The sequence below is a fragment of the Hyla sarda genome, chromosome 2, assembly GCF_029499605.1.
Source record: "Hyla sarda isolate aHylSar1 chromosome 2, aHylSar1.hap1, whole genome shotgun sequence".
Lineage (NCBI taxonomy): Eukaryota > Metazoa > Chordata > Amphibia > Anura > Hylidae > Hyla > Hyla sarda.
Window position 1 is genome coordinate 69,088,919 of NC_079190.1, and position 12,859 is coordinate 69,101,777.

General features: G+C 42.6%; 1 long non-coding RNA gene across 1 annotated transcript; it reads right to left on the reverse strand.

Moving 5' to 3' along the window:
* Positions 1-934: 934 nt before the first annotated feature.
* Positions 935-12,596, reverse strand: LOC130357626 (uncharacterized). Its single transcript, XR_008889200.1, has 3 exons — positions 12,529-12,596; positions 2,399-2,546; positions 935-1,138 (listed from the first exon to the last, which is right to left on the reverse strand). It is a non-coding gene; the product is annotated as an uncharacterized LOC130357626 (long non-coding RNA).
* Positions 12,597-12,859: the final 263 nt, after the last annotated feature.

Below are 12,859 nucleotides of genomic sequence, written 5' to 3' on the forward strand. Positions count from 1 at the left end.
CCTTCATGGTTGTGGGGTGTTTAAAAATGGGACCCTTTGTCAGAAGATGACAGTTAATACATGAACAACATGGAAAGCTGCCTTTGCATTGAGTAGTCAGATATTGTTGTGAATCGCCTTTTCCTATAGACACGTCAGATATCACAAGCTTGTCTCTAAGGTTTCTTGGTCTACGATATGACATGAGTGGAGGGTTGGTGAATTCAGGAATCTCAGGATATCTTTTAGAGAGAATAGACCAGTGTTTGCATTTTATCAGATATGTTACAAAAGGTAGAAACAAAAGCAATTCTGAGATTGGTCCCACTGCGTGTTTTAGTGGGTTGATGAACTAGAGTATGTCTGTCAAGTGTCATCACATGTTGTTTACTGTCCTGTAACAAATTCATTGGATAACCACGTTTAGAGAAGGCATCAATCATGCGTTCCAAGGTGGGTTCCACAGAATGTGTTCAGCTAATGATGCATTTAGCATGCTTCATTTGGCTCTTCGACAAGGATTTAACCATGGGTCGAGGATGGCAGTTTTTGAAATGCAGAATGGAATTGCTGTCAGTAGGCTTAGCGTACAGTGTTGTAGTCAGGTGTTTGTTTTCAATGGTTACAAGAGTGTCTAGAAACTGGACTGAGGTGGTGGAATATGACAAAGTAAACTTAATGTTATGGTCAACTTGGTGAAGTCCAACAATTCCATGGCACTCCCTTGCCAAATGAGGAAGATGTCATCTATGTATCGCTGGAGTTGACAACTGGTTATAAGGAACTGGGTAGTTTGAGATTATAATCTGACGATGCAAAACAGTCAGTAGAATAATCAATAGATGTATAATTGTGTGTCTTATCATTAAACCATATCTTCACCATCAATTTTCAAATAAACTGTACCAAATCCAATTCATTATCAAAACAATTAATTGTATGTGAAGGACAAAAACTCAAGCCTAGTGACAATAGTTCAATATGTTTGGGTGACAGCGGAACTTAAGAAATATTTACCACTGAAGGTGTATTCATGGTTTCTTGAATTGAAGTTTCCCTTGTTTGTTTTTCACCTGGTGGGGAGCTCGAGATCTTATAGCTCCGGAGGTTCTTGTGACCTCCTCTCCTGGTGGATTTTCATTTCGTAAATCCTGAGGGCCTAAAAAAAGCGAGAATTAGTAACAACATGGTATTAGATGGAGTTGTGTGGGAATCCACATCCGGTTCCCTAGTCTTCCTATTCCTACGATTCGTAGGTTGGCTTCCCCAGTTGTAAACACGGTGGTTATTCTCATGATCAGAAGTGTCCCGGTACCATTTCTGGCATTTAATAGTTTCCTGTTCAGTATGATGTTTGGTCAAAAAGGCAGTCTGTTTAGATATAAATTTATCAAAATCGTCATGTTACACTCTGCACTCCGGCCGCAAGCACCGGCCGTGAGCGCAGAGTCCCTGTGTCCCCGTCTGCCGGCGGGGCTGGGATTCGCATAGCAGGACATGCCCGCATGCGAATCCCAGCCCGTCACTCACCATGCTCAACTGCTGCCTCATCCCCTGTGTCTCAGGGCGCATGGAGCTCTCAAATTTAAAGGGCCAGTACGCCCATAATTACTGTTGCACCTGTCACTACATTATAAAGTTCCTGCACCTCCCCCACTTCCCTGCCGGATCTTCAGTGCCCCTAGCCTGAGATTAAGCATTCCATATTGCCTGTTTGCCTTATCCGTGTATCCAGACCTTCCCGCTACGTTACACACTTTGCACCTTTGCCGCCTGCCTTGACCTTCTGCTACATCTGACTACTCTACTGCCTTATCCTTCAGTACCTCGCCTTGCCCAGCTACCTGTGTGGTCGAACCGTGTCAGGGGTAGCGACCTGGGTGTCGCTTGCTGCAGCAAGACCATCCTGCCTTGCGGTGGGCTCTGGTGAAGACCAGCGGCACCTTAGACGCTGCTCCCCGATACAGTCCGAGTCATCAGCCACACAGGTTAGAGGATCCACATCCAGCTCTGTAACACGTCAGTGGACAAAAGAGATCTCAATGAATCCTCCAGTACACCCACTTTTTTGTTTAATGGTAGCAATGTCATTCTGTAAAAACTCCATGTTAAGTGTGATCAAGTCCAGAGAATATTTATTGGAAATCTGTTCGTATTTGGCACGGAAATCCAAGTCACTCATATAGGAGCTATCATGAGGTTGTATACGCATGTCCCTGGGTATGCGTTGAAATTTAAGGTATTCACCCATGGTAGTTAGATGTAGATTAAGAGATAACATACGTTTGGTGTCAGATTCAAATTGTGTTTGTATATTAACAGCAGACGGTAAATGTAAAAAAGTAGCTTCGCCCTCTAAGGAGCACAAAATCTGGTCTACATCATGGTTTCTATATGAGAAGGTATTGGATGGACTCACGGTTTCAGGAATTGTAATGTCCGTAATGAAGAAAAGAAGAGGTGCACGCTTCAAGATGACCAGTCGACAACACAGAAATCCAAAGAAGCAGCACAACCAAAGTGCACAGGTGCAGGTGCCCGCAATAAAACAGCCTTGGTCCAGGGCTCTTCAGATACAAAGAAAAATAATTTGCAGCAGTCCAACTAAAAGGTTAAGGTGAAAAAGTATAATAGTTTATTCCATCCAAAATGCGATGTTTCAGTTGCCCATTGAGACCATTTTCAAGTATGGTATGAACAGGAAGTGCATCATATATATAGGGACTGGTTTGAGTGGCATTGGGGCTGCTCTGCCAGTTGGGTCAATCCCCTTGTGGGCACTGGTATTGGAGCAGCGGTGGTCGCCACTCAGTGCTGTGCCATTTTATGCTAGGGATGCTAGGGACCCAATACTTACAGGTGGCCGTAATGTGGCAGGTGGGCTTACACTTCATGATCATAAAGTACACTAATGACCTGTTAGTTTAATAAATATTACTGAGATCAAGGTGCATGTTGTGGATGTGCGACCATGTCTGTTTTTTCTCAAGTTCAATTCACATTATGTTTTCTATCCTCTTTTTTTTTTTTTTGGCTTGGTCTGCACTCTGCCCCTCCCCTTCAGCCCAGGCCTATATTATTGGCAGGAAGCTGCATTAGGGCCCTATTTCTCCTGGCAGCCTCCGAGTCTCATACTGGGAGCACTTGGTGAGTGAGCTATTTACATCTGGTCCCCCTGGTGCGGGGCTGTTTGGCGTCCATGGCTGCCCTGGCACTGTGTCTGTGGGGGGGGGGGGCACGGCCCAGGGACTGGTTTTAGTGGCATTGGGGCTGCTCTGCCAGTTAGGTCATTCCCCCTGTGGGCACTGGTGTTGGGGCGGTGGTGGTCGCCACTCAGTGCTGAACCATTTTATGCTAGGGACATTAGGGACCTACTACTTACAGGTGGCCATAATGTGGCTATTGGACTTGCACTTCATGATCATAAAGTACACTAACGACCTGTTAGTTTAATAAATATTGCTGAGAAGCATTAGATCAAGGTGCAAGTTGTGGATGTGCGACCATGTCTGTTTTTTCTCAAGTTGAAATTATATATATATATATATATATATATATATATATGGATAACAATCATGAGTGTCAATTTACAATAAAGTGCAAAATAGTGCATACATGTCATTTGTATCGTGATAATATAAGTACATACATATGTAGAATACAGTGTATAATCATATACATTTCATTAAACAGTGAAGAACAAGTGCTGTCATATAAAAAGTGTCATACACTCTTGATAGAGCCAAAATTGCTCAGGTGCACAATATTAGAAGATAACTTGCAGAGCGGGACAGAGTATACATAGAAAATCATCTCACTTGGCACCAAATGCGAGGACCAGTGTCCCATGTGTGCCAGCGTATAACCTGGAAGTAAGAAATACAAGCGGGGCCAATCGCATGGAGAAGGTGGCTGCTAGCATCACAGCCAATTGTCAGATGTGTGCGCATGCGCACCTAGTATGAAAAGCTGGGATCGGCCATCTTAGATGAGGGAAAGGAGCATATAATCCTCAATGGAGGTAAGGGCAAAGTTACTTGGTGATAGGCCTGCAAGATACTTATAACTGAAGAAACACAGCAGTCCAACTGCAATCACGGTGTTTGCTCTGTCACCTGACTACCACAGGGTCCTGCAGTGTGTCAGGATCCAAACATCCAACACCAAGGCGGAGGCGGCAGACAGCAGTCGCCCCTTCCTGGATCAGGAGTACAGATATCACCCAATATGCACTTAAAGGGACAGTGGCCACAAATCAGCAGAACCGCAAGATGGCCTCACCAATAGAGTGTGAACAGTTCCCAGTAAAATAAATTAGGTTGTAATAAGCATTGAGGTTGGCGCCACTATGTATATTCTCCAGAACAGAAAAAATTATATTATATATAATAAACCATATATATATATATATATATATATATATATATATATAAAACAAAAGTGGTGGTGTTGTGCTGTAATCTGTGAAGATAAGAAAAAGAGAAAATAAAACATTAGAAAATGGTAAAATACACAACCAATTTAATATACAAACACAATAGACCAAATATACATTGACACAATCAAATCTAGTATACAAATCAGGGGAAACGGTAAAATCAGCATAAAGGCCATTGGGATGTAGGGATTGCAGCTCATAGATCCAATGGAGCTCGCAGCGCCTTAACAAAGCGGTGCGGTCTCCACCTCTATCAGGGATAGGGACATGGTCAATCAACATAAAGCTTAAATCTCACTCAGTGTGACACTTTACAGTGAAACGACTCTTGATTTTATTACCGACTAGGAGGCTCATAATATGCTTTCCAAAATTCTTTACTACTCGTATAGCAGCTGAAAAAAACAAATACAAATACAGGTACAGGAGAAAAAACTTTAACATACAACCAAACATGCTGGGCAGGTATACATGTCAGGTAGCCAATCAGGTATTATGGTAGGTGATATAAGTTAGTGAGTCCTGATAACGTCTCCTTTCTTTGCTGCTCGTCAGAAGAGATAAGTACCCTCACATACTGTGATTTCACTTCACAGAGTTTTTTTCTTAATAAACGTTATAATGTTTTAATATAAATTTTACATATATCTTCCCCTCAGTGTATATATACATATTTTATCCTTCTCTAAGTATATATACTCCTTTTTCTCCCCTTACCCCCCCCCCCCCGTCCCCTGTTATCACTATATTCCTTCTTTCACTGATATTTTCCATCTTCCGCTTTTCTCCCTGTCATTTTACAAGCTATCGCATACCTTATTCTTATATATATTCCGTGATATCTCGATCGCGCTCCCCGCCAGCGCCATTACCCAGCCGCGCGCTCTCTCTTCATTACGCTCGTACTCTCGCTTCTCGCGAGATCTCGTGCCCGTCCTAATCTCTTCACATCTTCGTGCGCATCGGTTTTTCTTTTCAGTCGCCTCAGGATTCTTCACTGACAAGACGCTCTGCTGCCATTCTCGCACATTACCTTATATTATTACCTCATTAACACCTTTCTTATTATTATAACTAATAGTTACCCTATATAATACTAATTTTTCAATTATTCACAGATATATATATATATATATATATATATATATATATATATACAAAAAAAGAGGATTGCAGCAGCACACATTGGTCAAAAAAATTGAGGCTCTTAGCGCACTTTTTCATCAAAACGTGTCCCCCATCCACAACGGGGAGGTGGCCTCATTTAGGATGGGAACCTAGCACAAATTCTGAGCCTAACACTCAACTATCCACTCACCTCTGCTGGGCATATAGCCTCTGACTGGGTGACATGCTGGATCCATTGAAAACTCCACCTGTGAGAAAGGGGGAGGGGTGCACAGCTAAAGAGGGTGCCATTTCCCCCTGAATTGTAGGCTCAGAATTTGTGCTAGGTTCCCATCCTAAATGAGGCCACCTCCCCGTGGTGGATGGGGGACACGTTTTGATCAAAAAGTGCGCTAAGAGCCTCAATTTTTTTGACCAATGTGTGCTGCTGCAATCCTCTTTTTTTTGTATACTCTGATGCCATGGCAGTGTGCACCCGTGTATTAGGCTGTTGTGCTGGCTATCTTTCTTTTTTCTTGTGTATATATATATATATATATATATATATATATATATATATATATATATATATTTATTATATAGGAGTATTTGGGAAGTCATATACTTAGTCAGAATGTCTTCTACTCCTAAACAATGAGCCTTCCCACATTCAAAAATTAGTTATCAATCAGTACAGAATGCCCTAAAATCTGCTTTGGGAGGCATACATGATACCATTTCAAAATCAATTTCCTCAGTCATGAAGGGACATTGAAGAGGGTGAAGTCTCTGTATCTCATTAGACTACTGATTCCTCAAAATCTCAGTCCATTATATATCGCGACAAAGGAAACCCTCTGTTTGACCCAGATCTTATATGTCACCCTAGATCTGGTGAATGGTTTCCTCAACCCCTTGTGTCTAAATACTTATCTATATGGATAAAAAAAAAAAACTTGACAAAGCTGAAAGAAACAAACTTAGAGCAGAATGTCCCAGACCCACTTTACCTGATAAAGCAGCAACTACCCCAGATATTGATCCTGTACTAGTTAAGTACATGTTAAAAACCGGTAAACATCCTAAGAAAGGTCTTGACAGATCCCTTCGCATTGTTCAAGATAAATTATTAGATTTAAGTGGTCCTCTAACCCAAATGATGGACATAGTTGAACATGCCTCTGCTTCAGGTACCACTTTAGATACAGAGGTTATGAGAGGATGGCTTCAGAGATCCATTTGCCTTTTTGGAAATACTAATGCAGCTTTATGTTCCTAATGAAAGAAAACCCTGTTAATGAGATTAGACCCTCAGTTGGCCTTTTTGGCTAATTCTGACACAGAACCCTCTAATGAAGGATTTCTCTTTGGAGACAACGCTATCAAAGAGATAGGCAAATATGTAAATATTTTCACATCCCGTGACAAAACTCAAAGCTCTTTGAAAAAAGTTTTTTCCCAACGAGTTTTTGGGAAGGCCGGGAGAAGTAGGGGCCGTTTTCCCAGCCGCCCCTTCGCTAAAAGGCAATCTAATAAAGGCTCCTTCCACTTACCCCAACACCTCATTCCAGCCAAACCCAAACCCTTTTTTCCCATCAAGAGGTCGACCCTGGAGATCCCGAGGTCAACGCGGATTCCCGAGATCCAGACCAACATCAGGTAAGCCTCCCTCCAGAATGTTCTTCCCCTCATCCTCTAGGAGATCGACTCCAACATTTTTTCCACACTTGGGCTTCCATCACAACAGATGCTTGGGTTCTCCAGACAGTCTCAGGATATTTGATAGAGTTCCTATCTCCTCCTACACAAACCTTTCTTCCCCATCAAATTAAATTTTCTTCTCAAGATTATCTCCTGGCTTCACAGGAGATCAAGGAATTGTTTCAAAAAAGAGCCATCATCCAATCCAACCCAAATTCTCAGGGTTTCATAAGCAATATCTTCCTAGTGAAGAAAAAAGATGGAGGTCATCATCCGGTCATCAACCTTCATCATTTGAACGAGTTTGTATTCTACCAACACTTCAAGATGGAAGGTATCCATCTTCTCAGGGATCTCCTCTTAGACCAAGACTGGTTAGTAAAAGTGGATTTGAAAGATGACTACCTAACAGTACCTATTCACCCTTCCCATCAGATTTATCTTCAGTTCTTTTGGGAAGAAATCAGATGGCAATTCACTTGCCTTCCTTTCGGCCTATCCTCAGCTCCTTGGTGTTTCACCAAGTTAATGAAACCGGTGGTGGCCTTGTTGAGAAGCCGGGGTGTTCATCTTATAATATACTTGGACGGCATCCTCATCATGGCCCAATCTCCCACTCTTCTTCTACGTCATTTAAATTGGACAATTTCTCTCCTTACCAATTTAGGTTTATCTATCAATCAGAAGAAATCCATACTTTCTCCTTCCAAGAAGATAGAATTCCTTGGCTTCATGATAGATACCCTATCATCTACACTCAGCCTTCCCACCAAGAAATTATATACTATCAAAAAAGAGATCCTCTCTACACTTACCAAACATTTGGTCTCTCTGAGAACTATTGCAAGGATAGTGGGCCTCCTTTCGGCATCTATTCAAGCGATTTTTCCTGCACCTCTGCATCTCAGAGCCCTTCAGAGGTTGAAGAAACATTATCTCCAGAAAGGCCTTTCTTACTCAGACGAGATCTCTCTCTCTCTGTAGAAGCAGAAGAAGAACTGCAATGGTGGCTCAAACATATCCAAATCTGGAATGGCAAAGCAATATTCAATTGCAGACCAGATTTGGTGATAGAATCCGATGCAAGTCTTCAAGGCTGGGGAGCTCGATGCGGCTCGGCTTCAACAGGAGGCAATTGGTCAGAAGCAGAATCTAGGCTTCATATCAATTGCCTGGAATTATTGGCAGGTTTCTTCGCCCTAAAGAGCTTTGCGAAGTTCAGATCGCATTGTTGTATTCTGATCCGCATGGACAATATTTCAGCGGTTCCGTACATCAATCGCTTAGGTGGCACTGGTTCCAAAACCCTTTCGGGTATAACCACTCAATTATGGAATTTCTGCTTGGACAGGAATATAATCTTAAAGTCAGAATACCTTCCAGGTCTATATAATTCAATTGCCGACTGGAACTCCCGCTATCTTCAAGACTCCAGCGACTGGATGCTAAACCATTCTATTTTCCTATCTATCAACAACCTTTGGGGTCCAATAACTTTGGACCTTTTCGCATCCCGCCTCAATCATCAAGTTCCAATGTTCTACAGCTGGCGCCCAGATCCGGAAGCCATAGCTCAAGATGCATTCCTTCAAACTTGGCCCTCGGGGATTCTTTATGCTTTTCCCCCCTTTGCAATGATTCCCAGGGTTCTTCTTCAAACAATGAACCTTCAATCTACTCTAGTATTAATCACTCCTTGGTGGCCAGCTCAAACCTGGTTCCCCCAAGTCCTGAAATTGACCATAGATTTCCCGAGGATTCTTCCTTCGTTTCCTCACATTCTCCTGGATCCCAACTTCAACCCTCATCCTCTAATTCTATCGAATTCCATGCCCCTTGTAGCTTGGTTAATTTCAGGCAATCCTCAATTGATATCGGACTGTCACAATCATCTAAGAACATACTGGCTGAAGCCTGGGCTCCTGGTACCAGGAAGTCTTACGGATTAGCTTGGAAAGTTTGGGATAATTGGTGCTTTAGAAGACATCTGGATCCCGTACAAGCACCTATCCCTCACATCGTAAATTTTCTATCTGAATTATTCGATTCAGGAAAAGCTTATCGAATGATTAATTTATATCGTTCAGCTATATCTGCACATAACGACTTATTCTTGGACATTCCTGTCGCGAAACACCCACTTATCTGTAAATTACTGAAAGGTATTCGTTTCAAGAGGTCTCCTCGCCCTAAATACCAATCTACTTGGGATGTCTCCCAGGTTATATCTTTACTTTCTTCTTGGTCAGATAATGATTCCATCTCATTGAAGTTTCTCTCTTTTAAACTAACTATGTTACTATGTTTAATATCTATCAAAAGAATCTCGGATGTTCACGCTTTGGATATTTCTAGAAGAACCTTCTCTCCTCACGAAGTTCGTTTTGAAGTATGCAGACGCACAAAAACTTCCATTCATTCTGTTTTTTACCCCTATTTTCCTAACCGTCCTGATCTATGTGTTGTCGCTTGCCTTCAAGCATATGAACGCAGAACTTCTTCTCTACGATCTTCCTCTCCTCAACTACTTACCCTGTTTCCCCGAAAATACACCCTACCCCAAAAATAAGCCCTAGCTGGATTATCGGGGTGGGCTGCAATATAAGCCCTACCCAGAAAATAAGACCTAGGCCAGGGGTACTAAGCTGGCGGCCCGCGGTCTAGATCCGGACCATAGCCACCAGTAATGCGGACCTGAACGCACGCCCCCCTCCCCTTTGGCTGGTCCCTTGGCAAGTTAAATGAGCCGGGGCAGGGACTATGTCGCTTTAAAACGTCTGCGCGTATGCACGCCCGACGTCACGGACGTGTCCCTGCCCCGGCTGCTAAGCAGCAGCAGGAGATCCCGCCGCAGAGAGATGCAGCTTCAGTTGCGGACGCTATGAAGGTGGGGTAGTGCTGGTTTCCGCTGGGGATGAAATGTGTAGTTTATTATGGCAGAGGGGTGGGGAGCACTGTAGGAGTGTGGAGGACGACGGGGGAAGGGGAGGATGGGGGGGCTCTAGCAGTGTGGAGGATGGGGGCTGCAGGAGTGTGGAGGATGGGGGGCTGTAGCAGTGTGGAGGATGGGAGGGGCTACAGGAGTGTGGAGGATGGGGGGCTGCAGGAGTGTGGAGGATGGGGGGCTATAGCAGTGTGGAAGATGGGGGGGTGCAGAATCCTCCACACTGCTACAGCCCCCCATCCTCCACACTGCTACAGCCCCCCATCCTCCACACTGCTACAGCCCCCCATTCTCCACACTCCCACAGCCCCCCATCCTCCACACTCCTGCAGCCCCCCCATAAATAAATAAGCCCTACCCTGAAAATAAGCCCTAGTGTGTTTTTTGTGACTAAAATTAACATAAGACCCGGTCTTATTTTCGGAGAAACACGGTATATCTTTTTGTAAACCCCATCTTCCTGTTTCCTCCTCTACCCTAGCTAGATGGGTTAGAACCACCATGTCTCTTGCTGGTATAGATACCTCCCTTTTCGGCACCCACTCGGTCTGTAGTGCCATGTCCACCAAAACAGCTCCTGCTGGTGGCTCTCTATCGGACATCCTAAAAGCTGTAGATTGGTCATCTGAAACTACCTTTAGAACCTTTTATTTCCGCCCTGAACCTCATGTTTCCATGTCTGTGTTTTGAATATATGTATTATGTACCAGTATCTGTATTTATTATTATGAATTTGTTATCCCACATTTTATCACATATTTCCTATATTGTTTAGCTTTAAACTAGCATATTATGAGCCTCCTAGTCGGTAATAAAATTCAAGATTTTCCTAGTTTTTTATTACGGAAAATATAGATTTTATAACGACAGGAGGCGAATAATATCCCTCCCATACCCAACCCTAATATTATTCTATGTTTTATTATAGCCTACTAGAACAGTCAAGACGAATCTTCTACATCTTCTTCTTCTGAACATTCTAGACGATATTTCTCCATCTTCTATCAAGAAAAGTCGCACTTTCAAGTCCACATTGTCTTTGAAAGAATTCATCTTTCCTTTGAATCCTTCTAACCTCAGATGAAGATAAAGACCCTTTTTTCCTAGTTTCTTGATATGTCTGTATTCCTCCTTTTTACTCACATCAAAGAAAGGAGATGTTATCAGGACTCACTAAGTTATATCACCTACCATAATACCTGATTGACTACCTGACATGTATACCTGCCCAGCATGTTTGGTTGTATGTTAAAGTTTTTTCTCCTGTACCTGTATTTGTATTTGTTTTTTCAGCTGCTATACGAGTAGTAAAGAATTTTGGAAAGCATATTATTCGTCTCCTGTTGTTATAAAAATCTATATTTTCCGTCATAAAAAACTAGGAAAATCTTGAATTTTCGTAGTTGTTTAAACCAACATAGATACACCATCCACAAAAAGCAGATGGACCTACCTGTATCCAGTCATTTTGCTGAAAAGTGTCACACTGAGCGAGATTTACGCTTTTTCCTGAATGTCGTAACATATTCGGATTCGTCAGATTTGATTCACTCATCTCTAACGTACAGTTTAAACTTATGAGAGCTGGATAATACGCTCCACTTAAAACTGTATAAGGCTACAGAAACACGGTGTAGCTTTGGCTGGCCTTTCACAGTAACTAGGCCCAAATAATTTTTTCAGGACAAAAAAACGTACACCATGTAGGTGTACGTACATTTTACATTTATGAGAGCTGGACAATACGCTCCACTACAAACTGTATAAGGCTACAGAAAGAAGTGGGTATCTTTGGCTGGCCTTTCACAGTAACTAGGCCCAAATTAGTTTTTCAGGGAAAAAACGTACACCTCGTAGGTGTACTTACCGTTTACACTTATGAGAGCTGGACAATACTCTCAGCTACAAACTGTATAAGGCTACCGAAACAAGGGTTTAACTTTGGCTGGCCTTTCACAGTAACTTGGCCCAAATTAGTTTTTCAGGAAAAAATCGTACACCCCTTAGGTGTGCCTACAGTTTACACTTATGAGAGCTGGACAATACACTCAGCTTAAAACTGTATAAGGCTACAGAAATAAGGGAGTAGCTTTGGCTGGCCTTTCACAGTAACTTGGCCCAAATTAGTTTTTCAGAAAAAAAAAGTACACCACGTAGGTGTACCTATAGTTTACACTTATGAGAGCTGGAAAATACGCTCAGCTTAAAACTGTATAAGGCTACAGAAACAAGGGAGTAGCTTTGGCTGGCCTTTCACAGTAACTAGGCCAAAATTAGTTTTGCAGGGGAAAAAAAACGTACACCACCTATGTACGCGCAGGTTACACTTATGATAGGACAATAAGCTCCATTACGCAACCTGTATTGGGCACTGTAATCAGGTGACTATAGCTTTTCGTTCTCACTCTAACTGGTCCTGTTAGCTTTACAGTTGATGTAGAACCAACTGCCGCAGTACAGAATTGCTGTGTTGAGCCCAGTACAGTACTATTAGGCACTAATAGCAGGTGACAATGGCTTTTACTTCTCAGCCTGACTGGCCCCTTTAAGCTTTAAAGTTGCTGTAAACCACTGCAGCAGTGGAGTCGCTGTGTATTACACCCAAAACTGCACTTTCTCTCTCTGTCTGTCAGTGCTTTTATGTAGTGATTTGGGCTTGTGGTGAATCGCTGCAGTAAAGCTGTTTTTCA